Below are 15,068 nucleotides of genomic sequence, written 5' to 3' on the forward strand. Positions count from 1 at the left end.
AAGAAAATTATTGACCAGACCAACATGACTAAGAATAGTGGCTCAAAAACTTTAAATAAAATTTAAGTGAACAACTCTAAAACCACATATTAATGAAGTAATGAAAATAATATACCGTGAACAAATGGGGATTATGCCAGGAATCCAAAGAAAATTAAACATTAGCAATTACATTAATATAGTTCATCATCTTAATAGGTCTAAGGAAAAGAGGTCCATGTGATTGTTTCTAGAGATGCTAAACATTTTTATGACAAAATTCAACCTCTCTTCTAATTAAAACTTTTATGAAAATATGAATGGATGGATATCTCCTAGAAACAATAAAAGATATATACCTCGATCCCCAAACCAGCATCTGAATAAATGAGAAATCAATTCTAGGGACATTCCTACTGTTACAGAAAATACTGGAAAACCTGGACTGGATCACTGACGGAACGGAAGAACCAAGTGGCACCCGGAGGTCTTGGAGTGCTGAGGTTTTATTCTCACACTGGTGGGCCCAGAGGGGAGTGATCTCCCAAGGTCTGAGCCCTGAGCACAAGCAAGGGGAGCAATTTATATTATTTGGATATGTGGCATTTCGGCAAAAGAGGAGCCCGGAGGAGGGGAGGAGGGGGCTGGGAGTACTTTGCCAACTGGAGGAAAAAGCAGTTTGCTGACCTCGACGGCTGTGTTGAGTATTTTCCTTATCACTACTAATATCGGGAACAGGGTCAGGACGCCCATATCCTCCACAGCCACTTTAATATCATTCTCAAATTACCAGCTAATGTAATCAGATTAGAAAAAATGATCATAAGCAAATGACTATGAAAATAATAAATAAAATAATCTCTACTTGCAGAAGACATAACTGTATACCTGGAAAATCTTAGAGAACTAATGATAAAAAAGAAAATAAGAGAATTCAGCAAGACAGTGAGATTCAGGGTTAACCTGAGAAAATTAAGAGCATGCATGGACACAATAACCATTAGAATATATAATGAATGAGAGACAGATTTACAACATAAAAAAAGGATATAATGAAATATTTAACAATAAAATCATGCCTTGTTAAAATATAGATGTCTACATAAAATTGTACATGTTCATAATATCTGTATTCATCACAGTCAAAAACTGGAAAAAGTTCAAATGCCCATTAGCTTGTTTTATGGAGGAAGAAACTGGGACATTCATACAATAGAATACTACTCAGCAATAAACAGGAATGAATTACGATTTGTGCAACAATGTGGCTGACTCTCAAAAGCAGTTTGCTAAGTGAAAGAAGAGGCAAAACTATGAAGACAGAAAAATCAGTGGTTCCTAGAGGCCAGGGCTTGGGAGAAGACTTGCTGCAAATGGACACAAGGAAACTTTTGTGGGTAAATTAATTATTTCATAACTTGATTGTAGTGGTGATTGCATAACTGTGCACATTTGCCAAACTCTTCTAATTGTACACTCAATGTGGCTGGGTGTTATTATGCATAAATTTTACCCTATGATAAAGCTGATTTTAAAAATAGCCTTAGTCTTTCCTAGAGTAGCTTGTTTTCCAGCAGTCCCCAGAAAACCAGCAAAGGCCATCGTGGAGTGAGGCTGAAATGGAAAAGGAGTGTCTTTGTACAAGGAAGCCTGGTAGGGTGTTAAGATATAAACCTGATATTTTCAGGCAGAAAATGCAGTGGCATCAGGTCATTTCTCCTGGATTTACAGATTCTGAATTTCTCAGCATTTCTGGTAAAGCTTGGAGTAGATGTAAAATAATGGAGAAGCGAAGAACAAGGCAATACCACTTCCCACAAGGCATCAACTACTTGTTTCACTCATAATAATTTTCTCCTTCCTCTTATTTCATCTTTCTTGTCCTACACATTTGCTTCACAAATAGGGGATGTGGTTAGGAGATGGGCAGGGTCAGGGTGTGTGTGTGTGAGGGGGGGTATAAAACTCCATTTCTTTTTCTCTCTCATGTCAAATCCAGGATTATTTCTTGCTCTTATAGAGCCATGTAATCCTGGTTTTATAATAAAACTACTTAAACAATTTTCAATTTCATACTAGAGTAATCTAGTCTTAATCCCATTTGCCATAGAGAAGAAAATAGGGAAAAGTTGCTCTTTCTGCATAACTTGTGACTCTGTGCACGCACACATAGGCTCTTTCGCATGTTCTAGTATAAGAGCTACTGCTGCCTACTGAGAGTCAGTGCCTTTCTTGACCACATCAGCCTGAAAGTAAACAGCTTTCCTGGGTAATGGATTCAATTCCTCCGTGCTCTTTCTTTCTTAGTTTTCTCTGCCACTTTTCTCAGGACCACTGACCCTTGGAGAGACTCCAAAAGAGCACACTACCATGGCGGCAGCCTCCTTCCTTTTTCTCCAAAAGGTAATTAAAATAAAAAGATCTGAAATTAAAACTGAAAGAGTATTCTAAAAACAAATGTCTAGCTTACTTTCTGGACTACGCCTCAGCCTTTTTCCTTCTCATAATTGGTTTGTGTGTGAGTTTGTCTGATGCTATCACTTTACTTCATTGCTTAGAGTCTTCCAGCTATTGTTGACATTGCTGCTATTATTTATTTAAGAATAGTGGGGAACTGGGCCCCAACTTCTCACCCTCAATTTAAAAATAAGACGCCAGTATAAGAAACAAAAAAGACTGGAGCAAGTCTAAAAAATAATGGCAAGTAAACACATCCAGTGCCCTAATATCAAACACTGGGAGTCCTGCTGTTATGATTCTGCAGTTCGCAGAGCCGATTATAGCCCTGTCTTTTCCTCCCAATGGTCATTTGGCAGCGACTCACCCTGGAAGTGGGAAAGAGGGAGGGACCTTCTGGAATTTTATCTCCTGCCAGTTTTGGAGACCACTAACTTGCATGTCAAAATATTTTATTTTCCATGAAAACTATTTTTTTAACGTTTGCCAATTTTAATATAAAATGTTTTTTATGCAGACCCATCAGAAACTAATACCCCCAGTTAATCCCAATCTCTATTAAGCAATGTGTTGGGGACCTAGTGTATTAGCACATTAGATTATAAGTAGACAAGAAGAGTCTGAGCCTAGGGACCTTAAGATGTAAGAGAAATCAGGCATAAGTCTTACGACAAACAGAATAAAGTTTCTACTTTTTTTTTTTTTTTTTTTGAGAGGGCATCTCTCATATTTATTGATCAAATGGTTGTTAACAACAATAAAATTCAGTATAGGGGGGTCAACGCTCAATGTACAATCATTAATCCATCTCAAGCCTAATTCTCGTCAGTCTCCAATCTTCTGAAGCATAACGAACAAGTTCTTACATGGTGAACGAATTCTTACATAGTGAATAAATTCTTACATGGTGAACAGTACAAGGGCAGTCATCACAGAAAATAAAGTTTCTACTTTTTAACCTATTTGTTAAAAATCCTGTGTTTTAACCTATTCGTTAAAAATCAGATGAATATTTTACTTAGAGAATTTGTAGTCACCCAAGGTTTGAATTTCAGCTCTATCTCAACATGGGTAACTTTTAGCAAATTACTGAAAACCCTCCAAGGCTTACTTGTCTCATTTACAAAATGTATTTAACAGTAATATTTATTTCACAGGGTGGCTGAAGGGATTCAGTAGATAGGTATTAAATAATCACTAAGTGAAATAATGCATATAAAGTGCCTAGCACGTATTAAATTACTCTGTTTAATTTCCATAGGTGTCTGTGTGGTTATTTGAAGTGTCTGGTTTGCCCCAGAGAGATTGGAAAGTTGAGGCCAGAGATTCTGAAATGAGAGGTCATTCTACTTTCTGTCTTTTTCTTTTCCCCAAGATGCTCACACCACATTTTCATTCTTTTTCTTTCTCCTACACAAATGCCAACATGGTGGCTGACTGGAGGTGGGGGTGAAGAATGGGCACTGTGGCCTGGACTGCAGATGGACAGGGTCAGGCACGGCACACCTACAGGGGCTGGACTGTCCTTTATGATTCACCACCCATGTTGTCTTTTTGGAGATGACAGTCCCTTCCTGAGGGCCTGGAGGACTCACTTTTCCTTTCTACTGATGCCGGGGTTCTTGTTCCCAAGTCAAAGAATGAACTTCGCAAACATTCAAGGTAGGAGAGCAAGGCAGAAGCTTTTATTTGGAGAGAAAGCGAGAGGACAGAGCCCCTGGCTCAAGCCAGGAAGGGACAAGAGAGCCTGGGTGGTGTTGTCTAGGGGGTTTTTAGGCATTTGAGAGACAAAGGACTAGGGATGTACACCTGCTAAATGGTTCCAAAATGTTTATCTTTGAAGAGACATTAAGTTTCTTATTAGTCTTCCTGGTTATTTACAAGTAATTTACTGCTTTGATTTTCTCCCAGGATAGCAGCTTCCTGGGCTGAGAGCCTATCACTTAAGACTGCCTGCTTTGCTCCTCAGGTGGACTGGGTTATTGTCTGTTTGTTAAAGAGTATGTTAAGAAACTTACTTTTTAACTAATTGAGTTTTAAAATAATGCAATCTTATTTTCAAGATGGAATCCTTCCTGTTTTTATTACATTGTTTTGGGCTTGCTTGCTACATTGTCCAGGTTGCAAATCATTTGTTTAGGGCTAGAGGAAGAAAAGCAGCACCTGGGTAAAGTCAGAAAAACAAGCTGGGCCCCCCAGCAGGCCAAAGCAAATCCCACAATAGATTATCTTGCTTTGTTTTTTCCTGAGGCCCTCACCCTACTCTGTCTAAACCCATGGTCCCTATCTCACTACCTTTAATTTTTCAAGGTCTGCTGTAGTCTAGAGTTTCCTTGGCTTGATACTCATTGTAGAAGACAGGATTGCCAAGGAAAGGGGAGTTAGGAAACATGAGGAAAGCCATGTGTCTGCAGGGCACAATTTATTTGCCAAAAAGATTAATTTTTCTTTTTAAATTAGTTTAAAGCTGTTGGAAAATTAGTTGCAGGTCCAGATTTCAATGTGTAGGTAGGTCATAATTATATAAAAACATTGATGCAAGTAAGACATCTTCCTTCTAAATCAGATACTGGAAGGGTTTCCAGCTTAACCTAGAGTGAGGGATGTTTAATGGACAGTAGGGGTGAAAGGATGCAGAGATAAGAGGGCTTGGGCAATCGAAGGACTTAGCATCTGAGTAAAGAGACTGGACCATGACAGAGTGTGTTCTAAATGGCCAGATACCGAGGTGTGATTGGCAGAGCTGCCTAGACCAGGGCACCTCCAACACAGCCAGTTCATTCCGACAGTCAATCGTCCGTGGAACCTTAAGGGACAAGGTCACTTTAAGCATGAGAACACAATTAACTTTTCAAAAGATCCCTTTGGTAAAGAAAACGATCTTCACTCAAACTGGAATAATGCTATCTCATCTAATTTCCTGGCTGAGTGGGATCAGTTTTGTAAGTATATGAATTCAGGGCCCTTATATATAACTTTGAATGGAATGAGCTCTTACAGAAGCCATAACCCTGAGCTTGTGGGTCGGTGAAGGCCCATCCTAATCACTCAATTAACTGATTGTCAGTCAGTCCATACAGTACCAACATTGTGCTCTGGCTGCTGATGGTTTCTCCAAAATGCCCGGCACCGTCCTGCCATAGGGCCTTGGCTCACAGTCTGTTTGCCTGAGGTTGGAAAAGTCATTTGTTCTGTTCTTAAGTTGCCCCTTTTTTTCTATTTCTCCAGGCTTTGGGGACAGCCCAACTGGTAGAGGGGACAGGGAGGCGAGTGAGGACTGTGCCTTTGAATCATACCCAGTCTGGCAAATGACAGCTCCTCACCTGAGCTCTGGTACTATTTTAGGACAAGGGGCTTCTCCTGGGTAGAAGCTGTGGGCTCAGTCTCCATCAGTAATGACCCCAAGTTCAAGGTCCTTTCCAAAGGAAGGTCATGCTTCCCAGACTGGAACCCTGATGGTGGAGCACAGGGATAAAGGAAACAGACAGAGCGGAGTGTGCTGCTGTCTGGACGCCAGGCCTGTCAGTCAGCATGCCAGTGGCCTGGGGTCCAGGGCTAACAGTGTCATCCATTCCGGCTGCCACCAGACACGTGGCATGCTCAGCCTCCCCGCCATGAGTTACCATGCTTGGTGAGTCGGAGAGAAGACACGCAGGAAAGAACCGTGAATTGGGCTGGCACAGCCCCCGGCCCGTGACTGCAGAGCGGAGCCTGTGCCCTTTGCAGGGGATCTTGGGGATCCTCCTGGGGTTGCTGAATGCAAGGCTAGAGGGGACCTTGAGAGGGCACGCAGTCCACGCCCCTGCCACTGGGTAGATTCTCCAGCAAACTATCCAGGCTGGAAATCCATCTTGGTCCACAGTGAATGAAAAGAATACGATGAAAAGGATACTTTCTGATATTGAGGCAAAGCACACAGGATGGGTCTGGCAGGTGAACTCACATGAGCCTTCCTCTTTCTGAAAGGATTGGCTTTCTCACAACTCTGGGGTCTCTAGGAGCAGTGTGGGTGCAAACTGTACGATCAGGATAACTGGATGTGCCGAGAAAAAGGCCCTCCTCCCTGCTGCCAGTGGCCGTCCTGCTCGCCATCTTCCTCTCTGGGATCACAGGGGCTCCTGGGCTGATGTAGCCTCCGCTCCTGCCCCTACTGCAGACACCCTAGTGTGGGGACCCCTGTTCATTCACCCCTGCCCTGGCTGATCCCTCTCCCTGTTCTACCCCCAGAGCCAGGCTTCTAGCCACATCTAAGTCCTGACTCCAGGCACAGGTGTTCAGAGCAGTTCAGGAAGGTTAGATCTCAGGAACCCCCAGTCTGTCCCCCACTTCACACACACAGTTACTGGATCCCCCGATGGGAAACAGGGTCAAGAGTCATCCTCTGCCCCGGGAGTTTCCTTCACTTATCATCTTCTTCTCTGCCTGATAAACTTCTATTGCTATTCATTCATTCATTCATTCAACAAACATTTACTAAGTGCCTGCTATTTGAGAGGCTTACCTCTCATGTCCTCCATGAAGTTTTCCACAACTTCCCTCAAAGGAGTTTTCTTCTCTGTCTTTCCATAACCCCTCTTACGTCTCTTACACACATTGAAATGATACCTCGCTCCCCTCTTCCATTCTGCAGACCCATGGTGTTTCTGCTTGAAGGCAGAGCCAGTCTTATTCAGCTTTGTATCACCAGTGTCTGGCATTCTTTAAATGTTTATTGATGACAAATGAATGGTGAGTGGAAAGAGAGTGATAAACTTAAATATAGGAGCGCTTAATGCCCAGGGAGGCAGGGTGGTTTTGTGGTTAGGGGCACCAGGCTGCCTGGGCTTTAATCCTGACTCTAAGATTTCCTAGCAGTATGCTCCTAGGCAAGATATTTAATCACTCTGCCTCAGTTTCCACACCTGAAAAGCAGTGGTAATAATTGCATCTAATTCATAGTGTCATTGTGAGGATTAAATAAAATAACCCAGAGTAAAAATAATAATAATAATCATAACCCAGAGTAAGTAAGCAGAATATGCCAGGCATATGATATGTGCTCAATAAATGGTAACCATTATTGCTTGTTCTTCTTTCCCTGTGGATTTGATTCCTTTTTGGTAGAATGTGTGCTTGGATGGGCAGCTGTTTGGGTTTAAGGTGTGGGGAACAGAGAGAAATTCAAATTCAGTTTTCAGTGAAAAGCAGAGAGGAAAAGTCAATGAATTTTATGTTTTACTTCCCTTCTCAGCCGGACTTGAGCTGTACCTCCTGACATTAACTCCCTGGCTTTATAAGAGCTCTGGTAGAACAAGAAAGATTCTGGAATACAGCCAAGTGTAGCTGTGAGAGGAATTCATAGCCAAAGAAAATATCATTGAAGGGAAAAAATATGTCATCAAACAGAAAAAAAAATTCTGCATATTTCATATTGAAAAATAAAAAGTTGGGTTGGGACAGGTTAACTGCTAAGATACCCATGAGATAAATGACCATTTTTTAGGGAGCTGGCAGCAATTCACAGTCTGGAGACGTGATTTTGAGACCAGTTAGGTAATCTTAACTTTTGCCTGGCTTCTCAACAAAGTCTTAGAAATAAATATTGAACGGGCTTCCTCTAAGGATCTGTCAGACACCCACCTCTGGTCGTGGGCTGTCAGTTTATGCTGCATCTTTGCTCAGTGTCACGCCACTGACAGTGACTAGTCCCAGGACTCTGGGAATCAGGCGAATGAAGCACCGACAAAGTGCGCATGCGCGTGGGAAACCACTTGTGAGAGTCAAACACACGAAGCGTTGCTCCAAACTACCCGGGTGGAGGAGGAGGGCCCCAGGCCAGAAAGGGGAGCTTGTGGAAGAGAGCCAGGCAAGAGGAGGTGGGTGGCCAAGACACGACGGAGGGGGGTACCATGTGCAGAGCAGCGTGCGGTAGAATTCGGGGGGCTCCGAGGAAGTGAAGTCGCCGCTGACTCACGCCCCTCCCACTGCCTCTGCCTCCTTCCTTTCCAGGACCTCTGGCCCTTCCTTGAGTTCCCATAACTGAACTTTCAGTTTCCTCCTGCTCTTTTCCCCACTTCCTCCCTCACTTTCTTATGAACTGAGGCTGCCCTTGATTCAACAGTGACAAGGTGAAATTTCAGTCCAGTGGTTCTCGAGATTCGGTGTGCCTGAGCCAGGTGCTGGGCAGCCCCCTTTGGCCCCTTTCACCATCTTTTCCCTCGGTCCTGGGGGGCCCATCTGTGTGCCCCTCCCCTCTGGCTTCCCGTTAGGTTCAGCCAGTGCGGACACCTGGCAAGAGGTCTGTAATTAGCAACAGAGACAGATCAGGGCATTTATTCCCCTGGCCCCTCCCCTGTGGAGCCCCCGAGAGCCGCTGAGTCCGTCCAGCAGGAGAATCCCAGGAATACGCTGCCTGGTGGCCCTCCCCCTACCACCTCTCTACTCCACGTTCCAGCACCAGCCCTTCTCATGCCCCTCCCTACGGGCGCCAGGGCTCCTACACTCCAGAGTACTGCATTTGTGGTGCCCTCTCACCTGCCCACCTCTTTGGAAATGGTCTCTTTATTCAACTCTCCTCACATTATTCTAATTTGAGTGTGTTCATCAGTTGCCTGCAAAACCACTGATGGCACGGCTCAACATGCAGCTCGTTTAGAATTCAGATTCCTGGGTATCTATGGCAGAAATTCTGAGTGAATGGGAGCTTCAGAGAGGCATCTACATTTTCAACAAGCACCTGCTGCTGATGCCACTGGTCTGGGAATGGTTTGAGACAGACTTGACCAGACTCTGACTGCCAAACTGGATACAGTCCAGATTTAGTCAGAGAGTAAAAAATAATGCAGCCCCCATATTTCCCATTGTTTCCGCGTCTCTTCTGAGAAATCCAAATTTTTATATGAGATCATTATGAGCTAAGTCGGGAAAGGAAGGGAGATTTCTAAACCAACTACTGGAGTCTGTGGGAGGGCTCCGGTAACCAGAAAAATAGAATTACAGAGTATCAGTGTATGTGATACAGAGCTTTTCAACACCTAATTGATTTATGGTGGCATGGTTTACCTGCAGCAAAAAGCAAAAGGCCCCTGAACTTTAGTTGTAATGATTGCACCATCGCTAATAAGATAGGGAGATGTTACAGCTGGCAGATGCCCAAACCTGAAATTAAAGAATGGGGTCCATGCAGGCCAGCTTAACATACCACTGGTCCCACCCAATAGTCGTTAATTGCTCTGTGTTACAAGGAGACGTTTGGCCAAGGAGAAACACCAGAAAACTAATGAACTGGTATCAGGAAAACACTGAGGGAGGCCAGCCAGGCCTGCAGAGAAACCTCAAAACTTATCTGGATATTGAAGTTGTGCGGAGTACCACTTCAGAAGTCCACCCTGTTAGGCTCATTCTGGGAAGGTGACCGATTCAGGTATTTAGGCTACTTGTTAAGGCAGCAAGACAAACAGCAGAGACAGTTAGGGGAAAACAATGCCTCTTCCGGGAACTGTAACCTTCTGCTGCTTCTCCAGTTCATTTCTTAGAACAGCAGCTCAGGCAGTAGAAAGGGCCAGCTCCCAGTCCCCTCCCCAAGGACAAGCTGCAGGCGCCCCACCACCAGGTCCAGTCTTACAAGTCTTCAACAAGAATCTGGCCAGGGATGCCCCTTCAGGACAATATAATCTAAGTCCTTTGCTCTTGTCATCAAACAAAAGTGCCATGACAGGAGTGAAGTGCATGTTCTCTTGGCACGTCGTTTTGCACTACGGCACGTCTGCATGTGATGTTATTCGATCACATGGCTGCTCTAGAAAGATAAGAGTATAAGAAAAGAGGATGAGTTGTAACATCAAAACCCCCAGTCCAAATCCTGACTGCCACACACCTTAAGAAACGTATTTATTTCCTGATGGTTTATTTCCTCATTAGCAAAATAAGTAGAACCAGGACTCTCATAAAAATGTGTAAACACTAACATTTTAATGCATCTAATCACAACACTGTAGCTTGTACAGTAATAGGTTCTTAATACATGAGTGATCATTCTCGTCACTTTTCTAGAAGCTCTCGCTGAGCTGTGCATTGCCTCTTTCCTTCCCATTCATCAAAGCCCCAGCTCAGAGACACTGTAGCCAAAGGGACAGTCTTGCTTCCAGGGAAATGCATAGCCTGCCTGTGGAGCTGACCTGGGATTGCAGCTCAGAGACCTGCCAATCCATTCTGAGAGACCCAGGTTCTACAGTAATTGATCCCTGCACAGAAAACGGTTTCTGGGCACCAGACTTCTTCCCCGGTGGAGGGTCAGGGCAGCATCTATAGACTCAGTCCATTAAAACTCAGTGGTTCCATCTCCAGGGCCAAGATAAATGGGTGAAGCCAAGTGGCCTGTGATAAAACAGAGCTCCTTTGCATGAACTTCTTTTTGTGGGAAGTTGTAAAATTATTAGGTCAATTTATTTACCTGTGCGCTAGCACGCCATCTAACTCTTAGAGGCACCCCCGTTGCCTTTCTCTAACCCTTTTCCTGAACGTACATGAAATCATCCTGAAGCTACTGAACTCAGTCCCTCATCAGTGCTAGTTGCTCACTGTCCTACCTTAAACCACTACCTGGGCCTATACCCAGCAATCGTGATTCTGAATTATTTGTCACCTGATCATGCTAGCAAATCACCCGTGTTCTGTCATTAACATCCACCCACCCAGCCACACATCCGCACATATTATTAAGCTCTCACTACATGTGGGTGTTCTTTGAAGCTGGAGTTACTTGAATGACATTACTAAGCCCTGGTCTATTGGAAGAAACATGAAAGTAGCCGTTGGGGGTTAAGTACTCAGTCTTGGTAGCCTGTATCTGTCCCAAAAGAGCCAGTGTCCCTGTGGAACCAGTCTGATCCCAAACTGAGCCACTGGAAATATATTTCCTGCCCCCATGGCTAAGAACAGGCCTCTCCTTGCACCTCTCCCAGCTTGATCCTCTCAGAGCCCCAGATGAACGTGGGAGGGTTTCACAGTGTGGCCCCCTCTCTCTGGCATTGGGGCTGGAGAATAAACAAGACTTTGTAAATCAAATCATTTCCCCCTCATTTATCTGTGTATTTTAAGGTTTTCATAGATTTTTTTTTTTCTTAACACAAAATGTAGGTACACATTTGTTTTCAAGCTTCTTCCAAGAAGCTGTGACATTCAAGAGAAAATCAAAACTGGCTGGTCCTGCCCGAGACTCCTCGTGGCCCCTGACCATTTTACTTTGGGAGGATAGTATTGAATTTAAGTCCAAAGCAGGAGACAGTGGGGTGTTTTTCCTCAGGCAAGGAGGCTGTGAATCCCCCAGAAACCTCCCACAGTCAGGCCTAGGAGCTTCACCAGTGCCCTGGCATGTGCCTAAGCAGGGTCTCTCTGTTGGCCTGTTTATTTTGCTGGCATGGGTAAACAGCATCACGTGATATGGGACATCTGGAGGTGAAAGTTCCGTTCATAATTATACATTTCTGTGTCCCTTTCCATAGTTACCCATTTATTTTAAATTCACTTCACAGACCTCCCCCAAAGTCATAATTTTAACCTGAGAGTCTTTTCTTCTCTGTCTGCAGGTTCACATTTTACTGCTGCCCTGTGCTACAAAGTTCATTTCCCTTCAACTCTGTTTAGGTTGTGATAAACTACTTACTTTTAGGCATTGAAAGACCATCACTATCTTTTCTCTCTCTTTAACAGATCATTCCCAGTGGGTGTTCGTGACGTTGGAAACTAAATTTTGCCTTTTCTTCTTCTGACATCACACCTCGGGCAGCATTAACAAAGCAGGGACCCCCACCTCGGGAAGGTGAGTAAGTTCCTCATGAGAGCAAAGTGCAGATAACACCTGTCTGAGTTTCCCACGCGGCTCACACAGTCATAAGTGGCAGGAAATGAGGCCGAAGCGGTGTGTGAAATGCTTTTCCCACCAGAACGCTTTGATGTTTATTGATGCTGAGGAAGTGATTCTAATGAGTGATAGCTAAGTTGGCACTGTGGAAGAATTTATTATTAATTCCTAATTACGTGGTTACTATTACCATCACCACTAATGGAAATGCTGTTGAGGAGGAAGGAGAGACAGCTGTGGGGAGGTGGGCAGGCGGTTGGGTGGGTTAGCGCCAATGGAGGCGGCCGACACAGAACTGTCTTTGGGAACAACTGGGAACAAGTGTCTGGGAACATCCCAGGGAAAGTGATGATATCAGAGCAGACACCTGGGAAAGTGTCTGCTATGTGCTGAGCACTGTTCTAGGCTCTTTAGTTCACGGAATTCTTGAATAACTATATGAGGTAGGACCTATTATGATCTCTTGGGGTAAATGAATTACTGCTAGATTGCATTTGGAAGTGTCCTATTACTCAGTGAAAGTGATACTGCATATAGATTGGTAAAGATACATGTTGCATGTCAAATGCACGCAGAGGGGGACATTTGGATCAAGCAGGACCATTTGTCAAGATGGAAACCCTCCCTCATCTGATGTTTCTTGAGCTTACTTTAAACTGGGGGCCCAGTTTAGAAAGCACTTTTATGCCTCTGGGAGGTAGAATGGGGAACAAAAGCAGTTGGCTACTCATGGAAAAATAACCCAGAGAGAAGTGCAGATCTCACAGTGGCATCTGAAATGAAAACTACGTGTGTGCTCCTCTAGGAAGCAGTGGGTGGAGCTCACCTTACGAGGAGAGACAGAGGAATCCATCAGCTGTGTACCATGAGTGCTGAGGTACAAGAGACCTTCAACGTAGCAGAGCTGGTGTGCCGTAAGTGTTAGGAACTCCATAAATGTTTGTTTCCTTATTTACTTGGTAAGACACAAATGCTATATTAGTAAAGTACACCTTCCTGTGAATTTGTTGGCAAGATCCATTCTTAGGAGTAGGTTTCGCTGAGTGGGAATGAAGAAAGATCCTGGGGATCCCAGGCACTGGAGGGTGGAAGGAGCAAATAGCTTAGAGGAAGGTGAAGGCTATGGGAAGGCCAGAGTGGAGCACCTTGAGAAACCGCTGGTGATCTCAGTGGTGCCTGGGGCAGCCCTGGATGCAGCGGGATGGGGCAAAGGGATGCCTGCAGCAAGCTACAGACTTGACCTTGTGGCCACGCCCAGCCTGCAGGCACCTGAGGCAGCGCACGTCAGCGCCAGAGCAAGCATGCCTCACGCACTTCCATGTTTCCTTGGCAGGAAAGCTGCAGAGGATTCTTGCCACCATCTCGGGGGTAATGGAGGTGCATGTGGGTTTTCCACCTTTGCCTGCTTGCTGCCTAGCATGGGAAGGTATGGCATGTTGATGGATGGCATAAACATTTGAATCTCAAGAGAATCGGAACCTCTCTCCCTCCACAACACTGAGGCCTCTTCCGCATTCTGCTCTCCTCAGCCATCAGTTACCTTAATCATGGTGGACCTTGCCTAGCCCCAGGTGTGTGCCTCGACACCCCTATTCTCAACAGCCTCGGTTAGCCAGGGACTGCATTCTGAAAGGGCTGACCCCGCTTTCAGTTCATAGCTCCAGGGTTTGGCCGAGGAGAAGGCATTTCCAAGTGTGTGTTGGACTCTTAGGTGATTCTACTATTTACAGAATATTAATAGAGAAGTGTTAGCCCTATGCGTCACATTGGGTTAGGTTCAGTAGGAGACGTCCTCTAGGAGCTTACAAAGCATATACTCATGAGACAGATGCGTAGAATAGCAAGGCATTATTAAAGGCTAAAAGTAGTCATCTGTACATTATCTGTTTCTCAACCTTAGCTTGTACATTAGAATCATTTGCAAAGTTTTGTACAACCGCAGATGCCTGTAGCTCAACCACAGAGATTCTGATAAGGTCTGTCTGGTCAGGGTCTGTATTTTTTAAATAGTCCCCAGTTGATTCACATGAGCATTCAGGATATGAATCACTGTAACCAGACCTAATCACCCAAAGAGATGCCAGTGAGATCCAGAGCAGAGAGAAGAATCTTCTGGCACAATAGGAACTTGTTTCCAATCATAGAGAATATTTGGTGGGACAGTGATGGAGAAAGACCATTCTGGCTGGGAAGGGGAGCAGAGACATTGTGGACAAAGGGGGCTGGAAGTCAAGTTGATGCATATTTGCTGAGTGGCAACCTTAGAGAAAGGATGCAGAAGTTCATGTCCAGCTCTGTCAGGAATGGTACCACTACCTACATGGTAGCAGAAGGAGCAGACTTAATGACCACAGGAAGGACACACAGGGCTAGGTCCACAGGCCTGGGAAGTAGTACCCTTTAGTTTGTGCCCATGAAACAGTGGTGGGTGGCTACCAGATGGCCTTGAAGAAAGGCTGATGCAGACAAACAGATGCATGTGTTCTAAACCGAAGATTCCATTATTAAGATTCCAACATGAAACAGGTGCTAACCAGGTGTGGGACCCCAGGTTCTTAGCAGCGTTGCTCCTGGGAGCTTCACCTAATTGGTTGAGAGTTTCGCTGGCCTTGCTTAATTTCAAATCATTAGGTTTCCTTTCCTTAGTGGCAAAGTCTTTTGCCTTTCTGTTTCCTTTCTAGGGAGTTATGAAGAAATCGAGGGGAGCTAGGAATCAGGGTCACTGGAGGAAGAGTGGGGGTTCAAGAAGAACCAAACAGACCTTAAATGAAAAATGCTTTAAGTGGAGGGT

Source organism: Manis javanica, chromosome 14, assembly GCF_040802235.1.
Source record: "Manis javanica isolate MJ-LG chromosome 14, MJ_LKY, whole genome shotgun sequence".
Lineage (NCBI taxonomy): Eukaryota > Metazoa > Chordata > Mammalia > Pholidota > Manidae > Manis > Manis javanica.